The sequence below is a fragment of the Bos taurus genome, chromosome 3, assembly GCF_002263795.3.
Source record: "Bos taurus isolate L1 Dominette 01449 registration number 42190680 breed Hereford chromosome 3, ARS-UCD2.0, whole genome shotgun sequence".
Lineage (NCBI taxonomy): Eukaryota > Metazoa > Chordata > Mammalia > Artiodactyla > Bovidae > Bos > Bos taurus.
In genome coordinates, this window is record NC_037330.1 from 16,313,026 (window position 1) to 16,318,631 (window position 5,606).

At 49.8% G+C, this 5,606-nt stretch overlaps 1 protein-coding gene and 1 non-coding gene across 4 annotated transcripts in view; one reads left to right on the forward strand and one right to left on the reverse strand.

The window, feature by feature from the left end:
- The window catches only part of UBAP2L (ubiquitin associated protein 2 like), a 71,633-nt gene that overhangs the window by 59,815 nt on the left and 6,212 nt on the right, over positions 1 to 5,606 (reverse strand). Inside the window, exon 3 of one of the 3 annotated variants that reach the window (XM_059881039.1) lies at positions 3,049 to 3,195. The exons of the other annotated variants lie outside the window; for them this stretch is intronic. The gene's annotated coding sequence lies outside the window, so the exon portion shown is untranslated. The remainder of the gene's footprint in view (positions 1 to 3,048; positions 3,196 to 5,606) is intronic. 3 annotated transcript variants of the gene reach the window in all.
- Positions 3,807 to 3,885, forward strand: MIR190B (microRNA mir-190b). The gene has a single exon (NR_031099.1). It is a non-coding gene; the product is annotated as a microRNA mir-190b (primary transcript).

The window sequence follows — 5,606 nt, forward strand, 5'->3', positions numbered from 1 at the left end:
CTGTACACTTGGACAATAGCTCTGAATATGCCTATTAATCCACAGGCATTATGGGGCTTGATGTCAGTAGGACTGGATTTTATGTTTTGACTTTGCCAATTATTGTGAGACCTTGGAAAAGTCTCTTTCCTCTGAATTTCCGTCTGAATGCTCACCTCTTCGAAATGACAGGGTTCCAAACTCAAATGCCTTCAGGGGTTAGGCAGGTAATATAGCAGTTATGAGGGGGAAAGAAATGGTGGGATTTATGGGGGACTATAAAAATGGAAAATCCCATGAGTGGAGGAGCCTGGTAGGCTGCAGTCCGTGGGGTCTTGAAGAGTCGGACATGACTGAGCGACTTCACTTTCACTTTTCACTTTCATGAATTGGAGAAGGAAATGGCAACCCACTCCAGCGTTCTTGCCTGGAGAATCCCAGGAACAGGGGAGCCTGGTGGGCTGCCGTCTATGGGGTTGCACAGAGTCGGACACGACTGAAGCAACTTAGCAGCAGTAGCAGAAAGAGCATGTGACATCTTAATCCAGTCAAAATTCTGAAAAGTACTAATTAATCATATGCATCTATAGGCCACAGAGAACCTTACTCATAAAGATCCACTTTACATACAAATGATATCTCAAGCCAGAGAGACTCCCACTTTGCAGCCAGTAACAGGAGCAGAAACACACCCTCACTGATTAACTGCCATCATATTTATTTTCCCCTCATCCCTCACCTTGGCATCTGCATTCTCATTGGTGACTCATCCTTCCCACACTGATGATTTCCTGCTCTCAACACTGCGGCTCTGTCCACACTGCAAAACTCACACCTTTTCTTTCCCCTGTGCCCCAAGTCTGCCTCTGTCCTTCAATACGCCGTTTTCATCTTAGCTGTCAGAACCTCTTCCTCCTTTCCTCACCACACATGAGCACAGAGAGGTAGCAAGGTATAAAGAGAAAAGCACACACTTTGGAGTCAGGTTTGGGTTCAAAGTCTGGCTTCACTTCTTAATCGTGTATGTATTAGGTTATTTCTCTGAGCCTCAGTTTTCTCTTCTGAAAGTGAATATAATCCCCATCTCATAGAAACATTATGAGGATTAAATAAGATAAATGTGTGTAGAGAGCAAGCGCAGCCCTTGGCATGCAGTAGGCATCCTCCCACTTCCCTCTTAGGAGATTTCCTATGACCCAAGCCCTTCACAGGGGCCCTGCTTGGTCCCCTGGCCAGCCTCCTTAGGCAGCTCAAATATCATTCTCCATCCCAGCCCTGTCTTTCTCTTTCTGTCCTAAATGTCCATTCATCCTCCAGTCTCCATCAGCCCTGCTTCCCAAGGCCTCTAATCTTTAGTCAATCACTGCTCTTGAGTTGTGACACCAAACAGTACATGGCTGCTCCAGGCTGGTAGGGAGGCAGGCAGTGAACAAGCCATGACAGGTATGGTGGGAGTTTTATAGGAGACACAACCATACACCTGTGTCCTGGGTTTGACCCATTAAGCTGAGACTGAGTCTCCCATTCCTTCAGCCTGTTCCTCCACTCTGTTCCCTATGGGTCTGTCTCACCTCCCTTCTCTCCTCTTTGTATCTGTCTCCCAGCCACCCCCTGCCTCATCATGGCAGCACAGCCTGGTGTTAGGAGAGCAGGCTTCCATATGACGGATTTGGGTTTGAATTCTGGCTGGCATTTACTGCCTGTGTGTTCTTGAGAAAGTAACTTTAACTTTCTGGGTTACAGGGCTTTATATGTAAAATGGAGATAATGCCTACCTCACTAGGTTACTGTGGGGATTAAATAAAGCACTTTGCAGAGATGATAACCCACAATGATGTTTTCGTGTCCTTTGATAGTTTTTCTATTTTTATTTCAACTGCATTACCTGGTTGCCCCTCACCTCCTGCCACATTCCCTCATCAACCCCTTTTATTTCTCTGCTGTTCATTTGGGCCCACGGAACACCCCACCCCTCTGCCATGATCCCTGACCTTGGCCTCTCTCCCCAGGGCTTGTCAGTGCCAGGCTAGCTCCAGTATTGGCAGTGCGGCCCCCTGCGGAGCCCATCGCCTCTGATCCTCTCTGCCTGCTCTGTCTGCTCGCATCACATCAGCTGAGTAATTCACCCCTTCATGCCTCCCCATCCCCTTTTCCCTCTGTGGCCAGTGCCTCACCCAGCTCCTCAGGCTCAAACGGACTCAGTCTGGTTTGAAATGGCTACACAGAAGGTACTTCCAGGAGAGCTGGAAAGCGTTCATCAGAGGCCATCTGAGGTTTCCGCCTGGACATGCCACCCTGTCAGTCTCTTCCTGGGAGAGCTGCTCCTCTCCTACATCAATATTTCCTGTCTCTGCCTCTGTTTCCCGAGTTTGCCAAACACTAAAGTCCTTTCAATTCCTGCTAAAATCCCCTTCCCGGCCTTTTGCCCTCCAGCCTGTGGTTCTCCAGGGCAGTCGAGGTTTCCAGAAAAGGGAACTAGAATTTGGGGCGGGTGTGGGTGTTAAGGGTAAAAAAGGAAGGTCAAGAAAGTAAAAAATTACACGCAGACTGAAAGCCATAAGACAACACCACAGGTGTCTACCTTGGGGCTTGTAGGCCCATTTGTTGGTCTTCCCTGGAAGGCAAGAGCCACACAATACGAATTGACTGGAGCTTGGGACAAGCTATCGATCTAGATCAAGGGCACCGTCAAGTGGGCAGATCGTTTGCGAGTGCACGCTGAGCGGGGTGGGGGTGTCCGGACTAATGGGAACAAGGGCGCATGGAACAGGCCTGGGGGCTGAAGCAGAGCCGCCGCCTCCCACCCCACGCTTCCATCCAAGCCCCCACTCCACCAGTGCGGCTATAACTCGGGTTGCTTCTGCCACAGTAGAGAGAAGCATCTGCCTGCCACAGGACATTCGACAGACCTGATTCTCTTCAGCAGAGAAACCTCCCAGAAAATCAGGCCCCTGTGAGGAAAGACCCTTAAAGAAGCCAGCTCAGGAGCTCATGTTGTAAGAAGCCCCAGAAGAGGAGAGTCCCAAGGACGGCAGGCTGTTTCCTGGCAGAGGCATTCTCCTCCCTCACCTTGTCCTTCTAAAATCCTGGTTTCAATTCTGCCAGGCGGGAGAGGCTGTCCTTAAGTCTTCTCTGGAGCCTGGGCTGGAGCCTGCTAGTAAGACAGGTCACGCTTATCTTCCGGACATCCAAGGGTGACTTTGAGGAGAAGCATGCCTGGAGGGCATGGGGAGAAGGTGAGAAGGGACAATATGGTGGGGAAAAGCAACCAAGCCTTCTGGAAGTTTCTCATGGCTACTCATCTCTCGTTCTCAAGAGCAGGCAGGTTCCAGGAAAGGGTCCGCTGAAAGGCCCTCAGCAGTCTTGTGGGGGCATTGGAAAGGTAAAGCAGGACGTGCAAGCCCCCACCCCCTCTCCCGGAAAGCCTTGGGGGCAGCTGGAGGGGAACTGAGGGGAGCAGGTGGCAAAGTTGACAAGGAGCTGCTGACACAGTTGATCCTCTGAGCGCTGAGGCCGTGACACCAGGGGAAGAAACTGTGTTGGAGTTTTTGGAAAGGATAGGTGCCCGGATGCAGAGGGCTGCCAGATATTCTTCCTGGTTTAGGCTACCGTGATCAAGCAAAGGCCAGGCACTGGTAGCAAAGGATCCAAGACAGGGATGGCACGAAGACCCGATGAGTAAGAGCTGGCTGTCTTAGGAGGTGAAGAGCAGGGGTTGGTGCCCTTTCCCCAGAGAGATGGCTCTCAGGGATTGGTGCCTGACATGTCTGCTCTGCCCTTTCTTTGCAGTGGGGAGGAAGGCAGAGGGCCGCGAAAGCTCTTCTGCCTGCTTCTGTGTGATATGTTTGATATTGGGTTGTTTAATTAGGAACCAACTAAATGTCAAACATATTCTTACAGCAGTAGGCAATTTGGCATCATACTCTTTCTTACCCCAACTTCTGGGGCTCTGGGGTTCCTGTTTTTTTTTTTACTGAACCTATTTTCTCCAGGACCCCTTTGGAAAACTAGTGGCTGCAACCCATGTGGATTTCAATCTTAACCTGGAGGGCTAGTGTGGGAGCGGGGGAGAACTGGAGTCTGGGTATCAAATCTTCCTCTATCTTTCCCTTGTGTGTGCATGCTAAGTCATTTCAGTCATGTCCCACTCTTTGCAATCCCCCGGACTTAGCCCGCCAGGCTCCTCTTTCATGGGATTCTCCAGGCAAGAATACTGGAGTGGGTTGCCATGCCCTCCTCCAGGGGATCTTCCTGACCCAGTGATTGAACTCACATCTCTTACTTCCCCTGCATTGGAAAGCGGGCTCTTTACCACTAGTGCCACCTGTGAAGCCTCTTTTCCTTGTACTAGAAGGGAAATGGCTCTGATCTTTTCCTGTCCTTGTGGTTTTCTCCTTCTTATTCAATCTCCCCACCTTATTATCCAATGCTTCCTGTGCCTGGGACTCCTGTTCCCTAAGGCCAATAGTAGGGGTCTTTGGTTTTTCTGTTTTCTTTCACGAGTCAGCTGATGGTTCTATCTGTGTATTTACCTCTAGTGATGAGAAGCAGGTGTTTCAGTCACCCCATTGTTGGACCCTAGTATCAACACCACCCATCTATCCTTGACATAATGACTAATGAGCACCATTTATATTTTTCCCTGGTAGTCCGGGTCACCCTGAACAGTGCCCACCTCTCTCTGGCATATTCTCAGATTGTATGGTGCCCGGGTCAGGGATCAACTACCACCTGTCAGTAGCAAGGCTCCAAGTGGAATGAACAGAGCCTGGAGCTAAGCCAGGGAGAACAGAGCTGGTAATGATGATGATGATGATGACTAGGGGCAGTGAAGAAGGGAGCAGAGGGTGAGAAGAGTAGAGAGCAACAAGACCTTGGTCTATGTGGGTATAAAAGTTCTATTTAAAGATCACTATGGGGAAACGGAGGACGTGATCCTATCTGGATTACTCTGTCTCCCACTTTTCTTTCCCTGCCCACTGGCCTGAAACTCTGGGATGGCCATCCAAACCCCAACCCTACGCTCTTACTCCGTCCCCCTGGTTCTTAAGTGGGGAGGAATAATGTCTCCCTGCCCATTAGAGACTCTCAAAATAGCACAGTAACTTGATCTGGGGATCTGGGGAATTGTCAAGGATCATGGGTGATCTCCCCTCTTCACTGTTGCTCAGGCTCCCTAAATACCAGGAATCAAAACGTAAAACTCAACCAGTGGAATTTGATTAGTATCCAACACAGTCTGGGTGAGAGTCAGGGGAAAGCTGAAGGGCAAACCAGGAAAACTAGTCATGCTTTGGGTGAAAACTACCATTCTAGAATTGCCAAAGTACCCTTCTCTATTTCAGTGTCCTACCCCTCCCCCTTCCTTGCTCTTTTAAAATATGCATGGAGCTGCCCAGCGTGAGTGGAAAGTTTCAGGGTCAGGGAGAACCTTTTCCCTCCCCCACTTTCCATTGTCTAAAATCAGCCTCAGCTGTTCCCTAATTTTTCTTTGCTGGTGATGTCAGTCCATCAAAGTGTCTCACCCTGTGTTCCCCTGAGAACAATGATGGGGCTGGGAACACCATATTAGGAACAAGAGGTGGAGCCATGGGCAGAAATAAAGGCCCAGGTCTGGGGAGCTAGTC